At 41.5% G+C, this 19453-nt stretch overlaps 3 non-coding genes across 3 annotated transcripts; 1 reads left to right on the top strand and 2 right to left on the bottom strand.

Moving 5' to 3' along the window:
- Positions 1-17054: 17054 nt before the first annotated feature.
- On the bottom strand, positions 17055-17127 carry trnav-uac (transfer RNA valine (anticodon UAC)). Its single transcript has one exon. It is a non-coding gene; the product is annotated as a tRNA-Val (tRNA).
- A 239-nt stretch (positions 17128-17366) lies between these two features.
- trnav-uac (transfer RNA valine (anticodon UAC)) lies at positions 17367-17439 on the bottom strand. The gene has a single exon. It is a non-coding gene; the product is annotated as a tRNA-Val (tRNA).
- Positions 17440-18551: 1112 nt separating this feature from the next.
- On the top strand, positions 18552-18623 carry trnac-gca (transfer RNA cysteine (anticodon GCA)). Its single transcript has one exon. It is a non-coding gene; the product is annotated as a tRNA-Cys (tRNA).
- Positions 18624-19453: the final 830 nt, after the last annotated feature.

Genomic DNA, 19453 nt, shown 5'->3' with positions numbered 1-19453 from the left:
AGAGGCGCTCTTTAATTGTGGTCATACATCTCATTATAACAAATGGCAGATGTACCTTCATGGACAATACTATAATATCAAATAGTTACTGGAAGCTACTGATGCATCTCTGAGCATTTATTTTCATTCTCAATGCCCAGATGTGTTGCAGTTGATATGGCTTTGGTTCCCAGCCAGTAACTTTCTTTGAGTGACGTTACTTACTTTATTTGTCAAGAAGTAACCAGAAAGGTTACTCTCCCAACCAGGTTTGATAAAACATTAGATCTCTGTTATATCGCACAAATAAGGGAACATAACAATCAATCAAGCTGCCTCCATGAGGATCCACAGACATAGACATGTTCCACCACCCGCAATTAAGCCTGTCTCCTCAGCTTCTAGACGCCGCTGCATCACCTCGCATCTGCGTTTGTGACAGTTTCTCACAGTTAGCAAAGCTCACATAAAGCAAATGCTTCTGGCTTAAAGATCGAGCTCCCTGGAGTGATCCAACTCTGGGATTTATCCTTCTGCAGAAGACCACAGAGGCAGCTTCTCCAATTTCTGAGTAACAGGAACATAGCCTGATAAGCATACATGTGCAGCACAACCTCAAAAGGCCATAAAGCAAATGCTTGTAGCTTAAAGATTGAGCTCCCACTCATAAAACATCAGGGAGGCGCAGTCTCTGTGGAGCAATAGGTCAGCGTGGTCGGTTGTTAACTGAAAGGATAGAAGTTCAAGTCCAACAAGGGATGTTTGTTGCTTAAATAACCTGGAGAGAGCCATCTCTAGGATGTATGAGCCCTAAGTGGCCTTACCTATATTAGAAGGTACAGTTTTGCAAACCATATGCATATTAATCTTTGCAGTCATTGGTATGCAGGTCACTTGATGTAATACAAGCAAATACATAATGTCATACCCAACAGTTTTGTGATACGTGGCGTGCAACTGTATGTCAATGATCAAGCTTGTTGCTGTGACCAAGAAATCACCAGCAAAATGACTGATACATCATCAGTTCAGAAATGTTCTGCCAAATATTTGAATTCAAAGTCAGAATTCAATTGACATGTAAGAACAATACAATGCACGTCCAGCTTCTACATTTCCGCATGAGTCAGCTTCCCCAATTTCTTAAGCCATAAAGCAAATGCTTGTGGCTTAAAGATCGAGCTCCCGCTCATAAAATATCAGCCAGGCGCAGTCTCTGTGGCGCAATAGGTCAGCGCGGTTGGCTGTTAACCGAAAGAACGGTTGTTCAAGTCCACCCAGGGACGTTTGTTGCTTAAATAACCCGGAGCCAACTCTAGGATTTATCCTTCTGCAGAAGACCATAGAGCAGCCCACAGATAACCAAAGTGGCCTTAAGTCTATCAGAAGGTACAGTTATGCAAACCATGTAAATGTAATGTATTTATATAGCGCTTGTACAAACCATGTACATATTAATCTTTACGGTCATCAGAGATTGGAAGTTAACGAAGTAACGAAGTACAAACACTTCATTACTGTACTCAAGTAGATTTTTCAGACATTTTTACTTTAGTTTACCATTTATTTTTTTGGCGACTTTTGACTTTTACTCCTTACATTTTAACACGAATATCAGTATTTTCTACTCCTTACATTTTACAAAATTGGCTCGTTACTTTAGTTTTGTACTAAAGCTCGTCTATCAGGTGTGATTGTGAATAGCGGAGAACTGTAAGTCATATAACTGATGTTGTCAGTTCATTTGAGCCTGTCGTTGTATTGGTCTTTAGTTCTGGCAAATGTTTTTAAAAGTTAGCTTCTTTGTGTTTTTCACCTGTTACCTAGGTTACACCTGTAACCTAGGTTACACCTGGCTGTTTATACGATATAATGGCGATTGTTGAACCTCCTTGCTCATTAAGATAATGTAATTAATAGTGGGTTTATTGTTATTATCTACTAGCATATATTATTCCTATGCATTGTGTATGGTAACCTTTACAATGTTATTTATTTCTTTTATTACCACACACACAGCCATAGCAGAGCTACCCCGCCCCCCCCCCCCCATGTTTATCCTGATGCTAGATAAAGCATCAACAGAGAGAAGTCGTCTCTGTCTGTGTTTTAACAGACACACCTGGGCCAAGTTGGAAACCAGAATCAGCTTTAAATCCAGTCCTAATCTAGTCCTCACTAAATTTCAAATAATTTCACGGGAGTTAGTTATTTTTTTGTCGTCAATACCAAATTGAATCTAATTAGATGGGAATATACACAGACTTCTCACAAAATCCCAGCTAAATTCATATCTTGCTACTTAGACAGAATCTTATTAACCTGGAGTCCCAGTCTCTGTCAATATAAATGGGCTATATGTTTATATATGTTTTAGGCCTATTGGCAGACGGCCATTTAAAATGTAGGCAATGGCATATAAAGAATAAAGAATAAAGAGTCTTTTCTCCATGTCCACTGAAGATTCTCAGCAGCTCTCTAGTAACATCTGTCTGGTCCAAGTAGCTTTGTCATTAATAAGCCTGCTTTTACTTTTATACTTTAAGTAAATTGCTAAGTCTGTACTTTGATACTTTTACTTGAGTAAAGAAGTTAAATCAGTACTTCAACTTTTACCAGATTATTTTTTAACACAAGTTTCTGTACTTCTACTTGAGTACGGGCAGTGAGTACTTTTGCCATCTCTGCTAAAAAGAGGAATTTAAAAAATCATTGTTTTGGAAATTGATCTTAATGCAAAAAGTTAATAAAAAGGAAAAATCCAACTTTTAAGGACATCGACTTTGTTGTCCAGTGATGGTGGTATAGTTATAGAGCATTGGTGCCTTCCAAGCAGTTGACCCACTAGCCGTTGCAGTAAATTTTGTTGTGTGGTTACTTTCTTTTATTTGTCAAGAAGTAACCAGAAAGGTTACTTGCACAACCCAATTTGACAAAATATCTCTGTTATGGTACAAAAAAGGGAGCATATCAATCAATCAAGCTGCCTCCATGAGGATCCACAGACACAGGAAGTGCACTACGATTTGCACTTTGTCAGTGTCTGGTAACTTCTAATAACCAATCGAAAAGTTTATGAACATTTGTTCCAATAGGTCTGGCACTAAATTGCAGGTAGTTGTGGCCGAGCGGTTAAGGCGATGGACTAGAAATCCCAGGAGGTCTCCCCGCGCAGGTTTGAATCCTGCCGACAACGAGAGGTGTTCCTCAAGAGTGGTAGCAAAGACAGTGTTATCTCAGAAGTAGTGGAAGCAGCCCATCTCCACCAATGCATCTCTTATCATTTATTTTCAGTCTGTGTTACAAAATTTGCAGTGAACATTGTATTGTCCAGCAGAAAGGCAACAGTTGTGTTACTTTTCAACTATGATTTATACTTATACCATAGCAGTACAATCATTTTGCCCAGGTTTGATTTCCAGCCACCGCAGTTGCATTTACAGGTTTTGAAGTCATAAACAACATTAACATTACATGTTTTACCCAGGTTTCTTCTTTTAATTAGTGATATTTCAATTCCTTGCGGGAGTTATCCCAAAAGGATTAATAAAGATAAGTCTAAGTCTATCTCAGAAAAAAGTAAAAAAAATCTGAAGATCTTCAGGGGATGTAGCTCAGTGGTAGAGCCCATGCTTTACATGTATGAGGACCCGGCATCTCCAGCAGGTATTATGGTAGAGTCTTTAAAAGAGCTGCAGAAGATATTACCTCCTGTGCTAATCTGACTGGTAGGGTTATAGAACGTAGCGGTAGACTAAGACCTCCTGTGACACAAACTAAGCAGTATGCTCTCTCTTTTATACCTCAGACTATCAGACAGCACAACAAGCACTTTAAATGTACATGTTTTACAGTCTCTATTTTACTGTATTTATGTACTTGTACCGTTGTGTAGCATATTTATTGTATTATGCAATGAGCATTGCAGAGATTTCACTTCAGACACAGATGCATTGTTAAATGTCAACAAACAGTACATAGACTTATTTTGAAACAAAGCACAGCAATTAGCAGAGGATGGTTTCGATCCATCGACCTCTGGGTTATGGGCCCAGCACGCTTCCGCTGGGCCACTCTGCTCCGCTTTTCTGACCTTCAGGTTCGGGAACCTGTGGCAACCAAGGTTCCAACAGCTTACGGGTTTTAAAGTTAAACATTTGGTAGACCTTACAACTATCTTTATTAGATGATTAGATTAGATTCAACTTTATTGTCATTACACATGTACAGGTACAAGGCAACGAAATGCAGTTTGGGTCTAACCAGAAGTGCAATAGCAGTAAGTGCAGGATATATACAATGGTTCCATAAGTGCAAGACATGGATATGTAATGAATAAATATAGAAAAGAATACTATTATAAACAGAGTTTTACAGATGGGTTTGTCCTATGAATACAAAATATAGATAACAAGTATTGTGAGCAAGATTTACAGCTAGGAATTTGGTGGATATTACTATAATTGCAAATTTTTACAGATATGTGCAAATAGCATAATATACTAATGGTTTACAGATTTTACAGGTGAGTATGTAGGCTACTATAAATATATACGGCCACTTTATTAGGTACACCTGTCCAACTGCTCGTTAACACTTAATTTCTAAGCAGCCAATCACATGGCGGCAACTCAGTGCATTTAGGCATGTAGACATGGTCAAGAGAATCTCCTGCAGTTCAAACCGAGCATCAGTATGGGGAAGAAAGGTGATTTGAGTGACTTTGAACGTGGCATGATTGTTGGTGCCAGAAGGGCTGGTCTGAGTATTTCAGAAACTGCTAATCTACTGGGATTTTCACGCACAACCATCTCTAGGGTTTACAGAGAATGGTCCGAAAAAGAAAAAACATCCAGTGAGCGGCAGTTCTGTGGGCGGAAATGCCTTGTTGATGCCAGAGGTCAGAGGAGAATGGCCAGACTGGTTCGAGCTGATAGAAAGGCAACAGTGACTCAAATAACCACCCGTTACAACCAAGGTGGGCAGAAGAGCATCTCTGAATGCACAGTACGTCGAACTTTGAGGCAGATGGGCTACAGCAGCAGAAGACCACATCGGGTGCCACTCCTTTCAGCTAAGAACAGGAAACTGAGACTACAATTTGCACAAGCTCATCGAAATTGGACAATAGAAGATTGGAAAAACGTTGCCTAGTCTGATGAGTCTCGATTTCTGCTGCGACAGTCGGATGGTAGGGTCAGAATTTGGCGTCTACAACATGAAAGCATGGATCCATCCTGCCTTGTATCAACGGTCCAGGCTGGTGGTGGTGGTGTTATGGTGTGGTGAATATTTTCTTGGCACTCTTTGGGCCCCTTGGTACCAATTGAGCATCGTTGCAACGCCACAGCCTACCTGAGTATTGTTGCTGACCATGTCCATCCCTTTATGACCATAATGTACCCAACTTCTGATGGCTACTTTCAGCAGGATAATGCGCCATGTCATAAAGCTGGAATCATCACAGACTGGTTTCTTGAACATGACAATGAGTTCGCTGTACTCAAATGGCCTCCACAGTCACCAGATCTCAATCCAATAGAGCATCTTTGGGATGTGGTGGAACGGGAGATTCGCATCATGGATGTGCAGCCGACAAATCTGCGGCAACTGTGTGATGCCATCATGTCAATATGGACCAAACTCCCCGAGGAATGCTTCCAGCACCTTGTTGAATCTATGCCACGAAGAATTGAGGCAGTTCTGAAGGCAAAAGGGGGTCCAACCCGTTACTAGCATGGGGTACCTAATAAAGTGGCCGGTGAGTGTATATATACAGGCGGCTATTATTATTATTGACAGAATTTTTACAGATAGCTATAATAAGTTAGGCTAAAATGAGCAGTATATGAGGGGAGTGGGATCAATGAGGAACGGAGTTCAATAAAGAGACAGCTCTGGGGAAAAAACTGTTCTTTAGTCTGCTGGTCCTGGTCCGGAGGACCCTGAAACGCCTGCCGGAGGGCAGGAGAGAAAACAGTCTGTGGGCTGGGTGAGAGGAGTCTTTCAGGATGCTGCGAGCTCGATGCAGACAGCGTTTCTTCTGGATGTGCTCGATGGCGGGTAGTGGAGTCCCGGTGATGCGCTGGGCGGTTTTCACCACCCGCTGCAGTGCCTTGCGCTCTGCCACAGAACAGCTCCCATACCACACTGTTGCACAGTTGGTCAGGATGCTTTCTATTGCACAGCGATAGAAGTTCACCAGGATAGTTGAGGAAAGGTGATTCTTCCTCAGTGTCCTCAGGAAGAAGAGGCGCTGGTGAGCCTTCTTGACCAGGCAGGAGGTGTTGGTTGACCAGGACAAGTCCGCCGAGATGTGGATCCCCAGAAACTTGAAACTGGAGACACGCTCAACAGCCATTCCATCGATGTGGATGGTGTCGTGCGTGCCTCTTGACTCTTTTCTGAAGTCCACGATGAGCTCCTTGGTTTTGGTGGTGTTGAGGAGCTGGTTATTTTCAGTGCACCATGTGGCCAGGTGCTGGATCTCTTCCTATAGGCAGTCTCATCGTTGTTGCTGATGAGACAATCACCGTAGTGTCGTCCGCAAACTTGATGATGGAATTAGATTCGTACACAGGCTTGCAGTCGGAGGTGAAGAGGGAGTAGAGAAACGGGCTCAGCACACAGCCCTGTGGTACACCAGTGTTGAGTGTGATGGACGTGGAGCAGTTGGAGCCTGATCGAACATTCTGGGGTCTGTTGGTGAGAAAGTCCAAAATCCAATTGCACGTGGAGGTGTTGATGCCCAGGTCTCCAAGTTTGGCTATTAACTTGGCTGGGATGACAGTGTTGAATGCTGAGCTGAAGTCAACAAACAGTATTCGTGCATAAGTGTTCTTATTGTCCAGATGTGTGAGCACAGCGTGCAGTGCCATAGAAACCGCATCCTCTGTGCTCCTATTGCTACGGTAGGCAAACTGGTGTTATCACCAGACTTTAGTTTGATCTGAGGAACAGGAGGTCAGCACAGGCCACGATTGTAGAATGCTGGCACATTTTAGTCTGGTCTTTAGTCTAGTCTGGTCTAGACAGCATATCGACTCCAATACAGCCACCTGATACTGTGCAGACCTCAGGGATTCCCACTCTCTGAAACACAACAGCAATCAGATTTTGAGTTGCGGTCCAAAAATTTTACTTACAACTTCTGAAATGTTACAGTTCTAGAATGTTACTTGCCAGTTCTAGAATGTTAAGCTGCCATTCTACAATGTTAGCTTTAAATTCTAGAATGTTAAACTGCAGTTCTTTCGAAGAAGTCAAGTCTTTTGGGGACGGGGGGTTTAAATGTGTGGGAGTGTTTATGGTCGGGTTGAATATGTTTGTATGAAGGAGTACGTTGTTTTGTTTCAATACACGTTGTTAAACTCATATCAATGTTTTCCTTTGTGTATGGACAGGATTATTAATCTCACTTAACGGAATGTAGAGGGGTTGTGGTGGATGACTTAGTTGCGGTTTAATTAAGTGGCAGGGGTTGGTTGTATATAGCCTTTTTATTGATATCAGTGAGCTGCCCATTTCCTTAATTTTATGCGTTGTACTTTTCCTTTGCCAGTTGTGTTTGGGAACTGTTACAAGCTGTTAAATGTCCAATGACGTTTTGGACAAAAATAACACAACATGAATATGAAAAACAAATGTGAGTGGACTTTAAACTGGTGTAGGTAACCCTAGGCTATTAGCTGCCATTTAAGGATGGAACAATAAAACGATGGAGATAAGGCAGAAGCATCAGTGGCGGGAACATGAAAGCAAAAATCCCGCAGTTCGACAGAGCAGCTATAGGCCACGCCTACAGGATATAGTCCATCCATCTGAGGCTGGGAGCTATTTTATTCATGTCTTTCTGTCATATTAATTAGTTTATTCCCTTTTTGTGTTTATTTGTTTCAGAATTGCTTTGAATAAAATATTGAGAAGCACTCCCGAGACACCGTACAACAGGCCCCCGCCTATTCATATCTCAGCGCTAATGAGCAAAAAAGAAAAACGAGTTCTGTCCTGGAACTTTGAAGGCGGAGAAGCTAGACCATTGGTGTCTAAAGAAAATGTACTGGTGATTGTTTCAGATGGTAATTCTGTTACGAAAATTACTTTATTTGAAGAATTTGCCTCAAAAGTCAAATGTGGGTCTAGTTATATTATGAGGGGGTACACCCTGCGGGGCCAGGCGCCACCCTATTCAATTAATGTCACCAAAGATACACAATTCTTCCGATCCGCGCCTCTAGAAGTGGCAGTTGCCCTGAGGGAGGAGGCGGAGAAGCTCCTCTGCTTGTCGTCCGTAACCACGGAGATAAGGGAAGCTGTCGGGGCCGGGGGGCTTCTCACCGTCCAAGGAGAGGTTGTGAAGGTCAGTTAATGCATTTTCCAAAATAACAACATTATTTTAGTTGTGGTATTGTAAGTAAAATGTGTTGCTAGTAGCCTATTTAACATTTATACATTGTCTGTGTTTTCAGCTCTCAGCGATAAAACGCGTCCAGGTGGGGAAGGAAACTGTGCCCCTAAAAACCACATCATTGGAGCAGGTAGCTATAAACTACTGATAGTGTTTGAAAAGATAAAAAAAGAGATGAAGACTTTATAAGGCAGGCTACTGCTAAATAGAGAAAAAGTAAATACCAATAGCAAATTGAAAGGTCCTGTAGTGTAACGAGTCCTAGTTTGGAACGACCGATGTCTGTGACAGTGTTTCTTCAACTCAGTCCGTTCAGGGTGGGATACCCTGCCGCAGCCTGGTCATTGGCAATCACAGAAATAATACACTTACACACAATACTCATATAATAAGACATTTTTTTGTTTTTATTATAATCAGTTATACATGGCACTTAACCTAGCAATGCTGTGGTAATTTAGTATTTAAAGGGAATACGGGATATTATTTTACAGGGATACAAATAATGTATATTTCTTTTTTTATAGGACAAACATCAGGTGGAAGTGAGTCTGTGGAGGGATGCAGCGATGGTTCCCATTCAGTTGGGTCAGCAGGCAAAGCTGACTCATTTAAAAGGCAACAAAACCTCATATGGTTTCCGCCTCCAGTCCACAAGCCACACGGCCCTTGAGGTATTTTTTTCATTGATGATTTAATTGTTAATTTAAATATGCAAAATATAGACAATATATGTAGTGAGTATTGATGTATGTATGTATGACAAATAAAAAAATGTAAATATTTAAAACACCCTCTATAAATATTTCAATAAAGTGATTATACATGCAATCCCTTATTTTATATTTCTAGCCGTATCAATTTATGACAGAATTTGGCTCATTATGTCAAAACTCTACACACTCTACACAGTTGTTAATTGGAAATTAACAACTCATATATGCCAAAATTAAACACAGCAATCAAAGTTACACTCCTTTCTAAAAATGAAGTTCTTGCCATAAAACCATACACACACGCACAATTTGAATGACTCTTTCATATCTCCAGCAACACACTGATATAAAACACTGCAGTCTTTGTGTTTCTATTTTTAGTGTCGTTTTCTCACTCAGTCTTTTGTAAAACTCAAAAGTGGAGTTTCTGCAGTAGCTTTTCAATTCAATTCAATTCAATTTTATTTATAGTATCAATTCATAACAAGAGTTATCTCAAGACACTTTACAGATAGACCACACTCCAGAATTTACAAGGACCCAACAGTTCTAGTGGTTTCCTCCAGAGCAAGCAACAGTGCGACAGTGGCGAGGAAAAACTTCCTTTTAGGCAGAAACCTCGGTCAGACCCAGGCTCTTGGTAGGCGGTGTCTGACGGGCCGGTTGGGGTTAGAATGAAGAGTGGCAATAACAAAAATAGAAAAAATTAGTAGTTTGTAGCAGTTCTTTGTAGTAGTTCATGGCATAGCAGGACGCTGTGCGGCATTACAAGGCACAGCAGGACGTAGCAGGACGTAGCAGGACGTAGCAGTGTAGCAGTTGAACATGGCATCACAGAACGTGTAGCGGGACCATGGCGACAGCTGCTACCCTGATTTCGGAGCCTCTCTGATCCAAGGGAACATGCTGGGGAAAAAAGAACATAAGGACTCCGGGAATGACTCCCCAGAGCTAGGTTAGTAACAAGCATTTCTGGGACATGGATGCACATAAATGAAAAAGATGGAAAGATAGAGGAGAGAGGAGCTCAGTGTATCAAAATAAGTCCCCAGCTGTCTAAAATTATTACAGCAAAACCAAGAGAGACAAGGTAAAGAGAGCTCCAGCCGGCCGGGCCAGAACTCTCCCCAACCGGATCGGGCTGTATGCCAAGTCTCCTTTTAGTTCTATTATATTCTTGATTATATGATAGATAAATCTGAAAACTATGTGACTAACTACTACTCCCTAACAATATTCGATTCTATGCCCTAACTAGTGTATCAAAATAAGTCCCAAGCTGTCTAAAACTATTATTACAACAAAACCAAGAGAGACAAGGTAAAGAGAGCTCCAGCCCGGTCGGGCTAGAAACTCTCCCCAACCGGATCGGGCTGTATGCCAAGTCTCCCTTTAGTTATATTATATGATAGATAAATCTGAAAACTATGTGACTAACTACTACTCCCTAACAATATTCGATTCTATGCCCTAACTATAAGCTTTATCAAAAAGGAAAGTCTTAAGCCTACTCTTAAATGTGGAGACGGTGTCTGCCTCCCGGACCCAAACTGGAACCTGGTTCCACAGGAGAGGAGCCTGATAGCTGAACGCTCTGGCTCCCGTTCTACTTTTAGAGACTCTAGGAACCACCAGTAACCCTGCATTCTGGGAGCGTAGTGCTCTCCTAGGGTTGTAAGGTACTATAAGCTCTTTAAGATAAGATGGAGCCTGACCATAAAGAGCTTTGTAGGTGAGAAGAAGGATTTTAAATTCTATTCTAAATTTTACAGGAAGCCAATGCAGAGAAGCTAAAACAGGAGAAACGTGATCTCTTTTCCTGGTTCCCGTCAGAACACGTGCCGCAGCATTCTGGATCAGCTGTAGAGTCTTTATGGATTTTTTCGAGCAGCCTGATAGTAAAGAATTGCAGTAATCCAACCTAGAAGTAACAAATGCATGGACTAATTTTTCTGCATCATTTTAGACAGGATATTCCTGATTTTTGCAATATTACGTAGGTGAAAAAAGGCGATCCTTGAAATTTGCTTTAAGTGGGAATTAAAGGACATGTCCTGATCAAAGATGACTCCAAGATTCTTCACTGTGGTGCTGGAGGCCAGGGTGATGCCATCCAGAGTAACTATATCTTTGGATAGTGCGTCACGGAGGTGCTTGGGTCCGAGAGCAATAACTTCAGTTTTATCTGAGTTTAACATTAGAAAATTACAGGTCATCCAGGTTTTAATATCCTGAAGGCACGTTTGAAGTTTAGCTAACTGATTAGTTTCATCCGGCTTGATTGAAAGATATAATTGAGTATCATCTGCATAACAATGAAAGTTTATGGAGTGTTTCCTAATAATACTGCCTAAAGGAAGCATATATAAAGTGAACAGGATTGGACCGAGCACAGATCCTTGTGGGACTCCATGACTAACCTTGGCGTGCACAGAGGATTCATCGTTAACATGAACAAACTGAGATCGATCTGATAAATAAGACTTAAACCAGCTTAGAGCAGTCCCTTTAATGCCAATTAAATGTTCCAATCTCTGTAATAAGATATAATGGTCAATGGTATCAAATGCAGCGCTAAGATCTAATAACACAAGTACAGAGATAAGTCCTTTGTCTGAAGCAATTAGGAGGTCATTAGTAATTTTCACAAGTGCTGTCTCTGTGCTATGATGAACTCTAAATCCTGACTGAAAATCCTCAAATAAGCTGTTGCTATGCAGAAAGTCGCACAGCTGTTTGGCGACTGCTTTCTCAAGAATCTTAGAGAGAAATGGAAGGTTGGATATAGGTCTATAGTTGGCTAAAACATCTGGATCAAGGTTGGCTTTTTCAGAAAAGGTTTAATTACAGCTACTTTAAAGTACTTTGGTACATAGCCTGTTAATAAAGACAAATTGGTTATATTCAGTAGCGAAGTGTTGACTAATGGTAAAACTTCTTTAAGTAGCCTAGTCGGGATGGGATCTAAGAGGCAGGTTGATGGCTTAGATGAAGAAATAATTGAATTAAATTGATAAAGATCAAGTGAAGCAAAGCAGTCAAAACATGTATCTGGTTTTACAGCTGTTTCTAAGGTTCCTGAGTTCAGAGATAAGCCAGTTAAAGGCAGGTCTTGGTGAATTTTGCTTCTAATAGTTATAATTTTATCATTGAAGAACCTCATAAAGTCGTTACTACTAAGAGCTATGGGAATACTTGGCTCAGTAGAGCTGTGACCTTCTGTTAGCCTGGCTACAGTACTGAAAAGAAACCTGGGGTTGTTCCTATTTTCCTCTATCAATGACGAGTAGTACGCTGCTCTGGCATTACGGAGGGCCTTCCTATACATTTTAAGACTATCTTGCCAGGTTAAACGAGAATTTCCAGTTTGGTGGAGCGCCAGATCTTCTCAAGTTTCCGCAATATTTGCTTTAATTTGCGAGTTTCAGTGTTATACCATGGAGCTAACCTTCTTTGTTTTATTATCTTCTTTTTAGAGGGGCAACAGAGTCTAGAGTCATTCGTAGCGAGCCTGCTGCACTATCAACAAAATGATCGATTTGGGAGGGACTAATAGCATAGGAGTCCTCCGTTACTTTGGGACTTGGTAATGAATTAAATGCTAACGGAATCGCATCCTTAAATTTAGCTACAGCACTATCAGATAGACATCTTGTATAGGATGTTTTGCCTAACGGCGTGTAGTTCAGCAGTATAAACTCAAAAGTTATCAAACAGTGGTCAGATAGGAAGGGATTCTGTGGGAACACTATTAAATGTTCAATTTCAACACCATACACCAGAACAAGATCGAGGGTGTGGTTAAAACGGTGAGTCGGTTTATGTACACTTTGAGAGAAGCCAATAGAATCTAATAGAGAGATAAACGCAGTGCTAAGGCTATCATTCTCATCGTCCACATGAATATTAAAATCCCCTACAATAATAACTTTGTCCGTTTTTAGCACTAAGTTCGATAGAAACTCTGCAAATTCGGATAAAAATTCAGAGTATGGACCAGGTGCTCGGTACACTATAACAAATAGAACTGGTTGCATTGATTTCCACTTGGGTGTGAAAGACTAAGAACAAGACTTTCAAATGAGTTATAATTTAGTTTAGGTTTAGAGCTAATTAGTAGACTAGAATCAAAGATAGCTGCAACTCCACCTCCTCGGCCTGTGCCTCGAGGAATGTGAGTATTAATATGACTGGGGGGGGTGGACTCATTTAGACTAACATATTCTCCATTACCCAGCCAGGTTTCAGTAAGACAAAATAAATCAATATTAGAATCTGATATCAATTCATTTACTAGTACACCTTTAGAAGAGAGAGATCTGATGTTTAAGAGTCCACATTTAATTCTCCTATTCTTTTGAACTATTGCACTTGTGGTTTTAATTTTTATGAGGTTTTCATGCACTGCTCCTCTTCTGTTTACCTTTGATTTAAATAATTGTAATGGTCGGGGGGCAGACACCGTCACTATGGGATTTTTACTAGGTAACACCTGGAATAAAGGAGCAGAGAAGTGTGTTAGACTGGGACTCTGCCTCCTGGTCCCAACTATGGATTGTCAAGGATTAGGTCCACCAATAAACTTGTCAATGTTTCTAGAAATGAGAGCTGCTCCAGCCCAAGTGGGATGAATGCCGTCTCTCCGAATCAGACCAGGTCCTCCCAAGAAAGACTGCCAGTGATCCACAAAGCCCACATCATTATCTGGACACCACCTCGATAGCCAGCGGCGAAATGACGACATGCGGCTATACATGTCATCGCTGGTGAGATTTGGCAGGGGTCCAGAGAAAACTACGGTGTCCGACATTGACTTTGCGTATGTACACACCGATTCAACATTAATCTTAGTAACCTCCGATTGCCGTAACCGGGAGTCATTAACGCCAACGTGAATAACAATCTTGCTGTATTTACGTTTATCCTTAGCCAGCAGTTTCAGATAAGACTCAACGTCGCCCGCTCTAGCCCCCGGGATGCACTTAACTACGGCCGCCGGCTTCGCTAACTTCACGTTTCTCAGAATGGAGCTGCCGATAACCAGAGTTGGTTTCTCAGCGGGGGGGTTGCTGAGTGGGGAAAACCTGTTAGAAACGCTAACAGGCTGGTGGCGGTCCGACGTCTTGGAAAGCTTACGACTGTCTCTTCCTCGTCCTCGCACAGTAACCCACGCACTATGTCCTGGCTGCTCCGGAGTTCGCGAGGAACGGCTACCAGAGGCTAACTCAGGCCGGCCCGTGCCGACTACCGGGGGGGGGGTTAGCTACAGTAACTGACGACTGATCTGTCATGGTGCGGATCCGGACTTCTAACTTACTAAGCCTCGCCTCCACGTCCAAAAATAAACTACACTTGTTACACACGCCATCACCGCTAAAGAATGCAGAGGAGTAACTAAACATCTCACACATCGAGCAGGAGAAAGTCGGAGAGGGGGCCGACATAACTAACTGCTAGGCTAAAGTCGTTAGCAGCTAAGCTAAAGTATGGTAGTGTTAGCTACCAAGCGTTAAAACAGCTGTTATTTAACAAAAGTCGCTAAAAAAAATGAGAAGATATGTGAGTGCTTAGGCAGAACTGCTATAAGAATAAGTGTTTAGCGGACAGTTACAGGGCTGCCAACTTTTCCCAAAACCTTGGAGTGAGATTTGGGGGGGCCAACCCATATTTTGCCACGTACAAAGCAATTTCTTTGGGTCTTTATCCTTTAGGGTTTAAATTGGGATTTGTTATATGTGGGGGGATAAAGCTCTCCCTAGGGGGGTCTGGGGGTATGCCCCCCCAGGGAAAAAAATTTGAAAAATAAACCATTAAATGGCACTTTCTTGAGAGTTTTTTGCAGAAAAAATGGAGAAATCAAGTCTTACATGATATGTGCAAAACTGTAGGATTAAGAACCTTTGCATTGTTGTAGTATCAACAGGTTTTAGGGCATTCAGCATTTACATTATTAACTTCTTATGATATAAGAACTGACCCAGACAATGTGCCAAACATAATGAACCACATGAAGAGACAGTAGCATATGTCAGCAACAGCTGAGAAGATTTGGGTCTGTGGTGAACAGGTCCAGGGGTCCCAGGTGTAGGGACCAGGGACCCAAAGTTAAATTAATGTTGAGGGATCAACTAAGACCACTGAAATTCTAAAGAATGAGAACCACTGAGTTACATAAATTCTAATCCTTTAACCTTTGTGCCAATGTTCAGTAATGTTTGGCTGTCATCCTCTGGCCCCACTTACTGTTTTTACTTTTTTGTGAAAATAAAGACTATTTGTTCATTTTAAAAAACATCAAATTAATTATTTACAGTTACATTTAGAGATGCACAGAGGTTAGAGATGCACAATAGTGGCCCAACGTTGCAGTATCGTATTTATATATATATATATATATAGATATATAGATATATAGATATTATAGTATATATAGTATAGCTCAGATGTGTTTCACCAGATTTCTGCTCATATTTACAACTTTGTGCACATTCAAATTATAACTCCTCCCATCTCTGTTGTCCGAGATGTGGAGAGTTGTAATATAGTGTAGTAGGCTATATGGTGTAATATAGTCTGCTGTGCATGTCATTGCTCCGCTGATATGGTGGATCTCATTCAGACCGTCTGACAGACTCAGAGGCCCATTTGGGTCTCTGGTCTCTGACAGAGTTTAGAGGTGTCCGTACGCTGCTCTTTATCGGAGGTCTACGCATGGATGCAACGCGTCACTGCCCACAGCAGAGCGAGTCCACTACAATGAACTGAAGTTGCTACGCTACCAGCCGCGCTGCTCACCTCTATTGTTACAGAGAGAGTGGTCACGAAGCGACGGATGGTCTGTGATAATCAGAGCTCATACCTGAAGCGCCGGTCGGGTCTGTGATCCTCAGAGCTCATACCTGAAGCCGGTGAAATGCACCTGGGATGGCTCGTGAAAAAAATGTTCTCATTTTGCGACAATTTGAAAATTCCACAGACAGGGAGCGCTCTTGAACCCCCTCACAGTCTCTGAAAGCACAACTAGTCTATCACAAGTGGCTCAACAGGTAAAAACATAGATAAACTCATCTTTCATAAATTTGACCAACTGGGCTGACACTTCAGCGTGAGAAATTGGGGGTGTGGCGTGTGCGCGTGTGAAACCAGTCAAATGCGTGTGTCTCACGGCCAATGCGTGAGAGTTGGCAGCCCTGCAGTTAGCCGCTGTAATAGCAAATCTAACAACCTGAACTGGTATGTCGTGAGCAGCAGAGCTACCAACACGCAAACAACACAAAGGCACAGGAAACGGAAATGAGTCAGGTACGCTTACCGTAATGCACCAATGGAGTATTGTATCATTGTGTTGTGATCATATTGCGCTGCCTCATGGTCGGTAAACAAGGCCTTGTGCTGATTATTTGTGACCTAATTTGGTGGATTTATCCTTCCTGCCGTTTCTGTGTTTAATGTTGTATATGGCTTCAAAACCTGTAAATGCAACTGTGGTGGCTAGAAATCAAACCTGGGCAAAATGATTGCACTGCTATGGTATAAATCATATGTGACTCTGTGACATGGCTATCCTTAACATGACTGGTGTATAAATGTGATCTGAACCATACTGTATAAATAATGGATTTAGCTCAGGTTCTGAAAAGTCAAACCAATGCAAAAGACATGAAGACGTCTTTCAGATAGGAGACGAAATGTCTTTGGAGCAGCTTCAACCAAGTCTTCAGTTCTGACAGTCATTATGGTTCTTGGAGATGCCCAACGCCAAGTTGGAACAGCCATCAACCATTCTCACAGTAAACACCATTCAACCACTCCACAAAGGTAAATAGTTGGGTTTCCCTGTTGTTAAATCAGAACTTAAGACGTCTTTCAGAGAAGAGACAAAACGTCTTTAGAGCACCTTTAAAGCAGGTCAGGTGGTAAGAGGACATAGTTTTCACTTCAAACCATAAGTCTGGTTCCACTGGGGATTGAACCCAGGACCTTCTGCGTGTAAAGCAGAAGTGATAACTACTACACTATGGAACCTCTGTCATACTGTAATCTTTAACATAATCAGAACCATACTGTAAATAAAATGGATGGAGGTCAGGTTCTAAGAAGTGAAACCAATGCAAAAGCACTAAAGAAGTCTTTCAGATCGACGATATGTCTTTGGAGCAGGTTTTTTTTTATTGTCAAGTGTCTTTTACTCCCTTTTTTAAGACTTTTCAAGGGACGCCTTCAAGACGGTAACAGGACATAGTTCTTACTTTAAACCTTAAGTCTGATTCCACTGGGGATTGAACCCAGGACCTTCTGTGTGTAAAGCAGACGTGATAACTACTACACTATGGAACCTCTGTGATACGCTTTTTCTTTACATAATCTGCATATAAATGTGACCTTAACCATAGACTGTAGAATTAGCTGTACGGTAGTACCGTTCTGCGATGCCATGTTCATCTGCTATGCTCTGCGGTGCCCAGCTACGTCCTGCTGTGCCTTGTAATGCCGCACAGTGTCCTGCTATGCCATGAACTACTACAAAGAACTGCTACAAATTACTATTTTTTTCTTTTTTTTTTCTATTTTTGTTATTTCCACTCTTTATTCTAACCCCAACCCGTCAGACACCGCCTACCAAGAGCCTGGGTCTGTCCGAGGTTTCTGCCTAAAAGGAAGTTTTTCCTCGCCACTGTCGCACTGTTGCTGCTCTGGAGGAAACTACTAGAACTGTTGGGTCCTTGTAAATTCTGGAGTGTGGTCTAGACCTACTCTATCTGTACAGTGTCTCGAGATAACTCTTGTTATGAATTGATACTATAAATAAAATTGAATTGAATTGAATTGAAAATGCATGTGCAAAACACAATCTATGATCAATACAATATACTGTCTATTGTATAAGGGCATACCTGACACATCTAAAATAATGAAGTTAGCTGATGATAGTGTTTTTTTTGGCATTGTGTTATGATTGACTAAATGTTCCTGTTGGAAGAGAACATGTGTTAGTGTTTGGAATAATTATTTGATTTTGAAACATGTTTGCAGTGTTTTATTAGACGTAGTGTTAGTGTATTATTGTATTGTGAAAATTAATTTTGGAGTTTAGTTTACAATGTGTGATTTTGAGCATGAAATTAACTGTTTTGCCAGTTGTGTGTTTTGTGTGTGTTGGTGTGTTAAGAGTTTAGGAAACTTGTTAAATGTATTGAAAAATTTGTCATAGGAATTGTAAAAAACTGTAATAGTATAGCTTACACATGCGGATGCAGTGCTAACTGTTAAAAATTTTGGAAATTTGTTAAAAGTATTGAAAAATCTGTCATAGCAATTGTAAAAAACTGTAACTCCCTTTCATACAGTAGATGATATTTGGATACTTTCTCAGACTGTGAAGGTAACCACAGGGTGGAGCCCCAGCCATTGTTTTGCTGCACCATAAGCATATCTAACATATGGTGTGTGGGGGTATAGCTCAGTGGTAGAGCATTTGACTGCAGATCAAGAGGTTCCCAGTTCAAATCTGGGTGCCCCCTGCAAAGATGTGTGTAGGCTATCAAATGATAGTAGTTGTTGATACTTGAAAGAAGCATGCATGTAACTAAAGTTGTTCTTTCCAGAAGCCCTTGTGCTTTCTCCCCTCTCAGATTTCCTTGGATTGTGGTGGCACCTGAGTAGTGGATGCAGCTGCTGCCGTGGTCCTGCTGGACGCCCTGCTACGCCCTGCACTACTACTGCTACTTACATTAGTAATAGTTCTATTACCTTTACTGCTGACATAATTACCACTGGTCATCTTTTCATTCCATTCTCTCTCTCTCTCTCTCTCTCTCACCCTCTCCCCCAACTGGTTGTGTCAGATGACTTCCCTCCATGAGCCAGTTTAAGTTTGAGGTTTCTGCCTTTTAAAAAGACATTTTTCCTCAAACAGTGAGGAAAATAAGTATTTGAACACCCTGCTATTTTGCAAGTTCTCCCACTTCTCAAATAAATAGTTTAAAAACCCTACATTGTGATTTCTGGATATTTTTTTTTAAATTATGTCTCTCACAGTGGACATGCACCTACGATGACAATTTCAGACCCCTCCATGATTTCTAAGTTGGAGAACTTGCAAAATAGCAGGGTGTTCAAATACTTATTTTCCTCACTGTACTAGGTAGACAGTTATTATTACATTAGCATACCAGTGTATTTGGAGGGTGGCCTGAAGTTTGGCACAAATGGCCGGCCAAACACCTTCAAGCTGCTGGTGTTGACGCACTGGGTCACATGCCCGGCGTAGGTGAGCAGAGACGATGGCCTACTGGTCACCGCCGAACTCCCCCGATCCTGGTTCCACCTGTTCAGGCCTTCCAGGAGGTAA

This window comes from Etheostoma spectabile, unplaced genomic scaffold (assembly GCF_008692095.1).
Source record: "Etheostoma spectabile isolate EspeVRDwgs_2016 unplaced genomic scaffold, UIUC_Espe_1.0 scaffold00018651, whole genome shotgun sequence".
Taxonomy (NCBI): domain Eukaryota; kingdom Metazoa; phylum Chordata; class Actinopteri; order Perciformes; family Percidae; genus Etheostoma; species Etheostoma spectabile.
The sequence above is the reverse complement of the archived record's forward strand: the minus strand, read 5'-3'. Positions and strand labels throughout refer to the sequence as shown.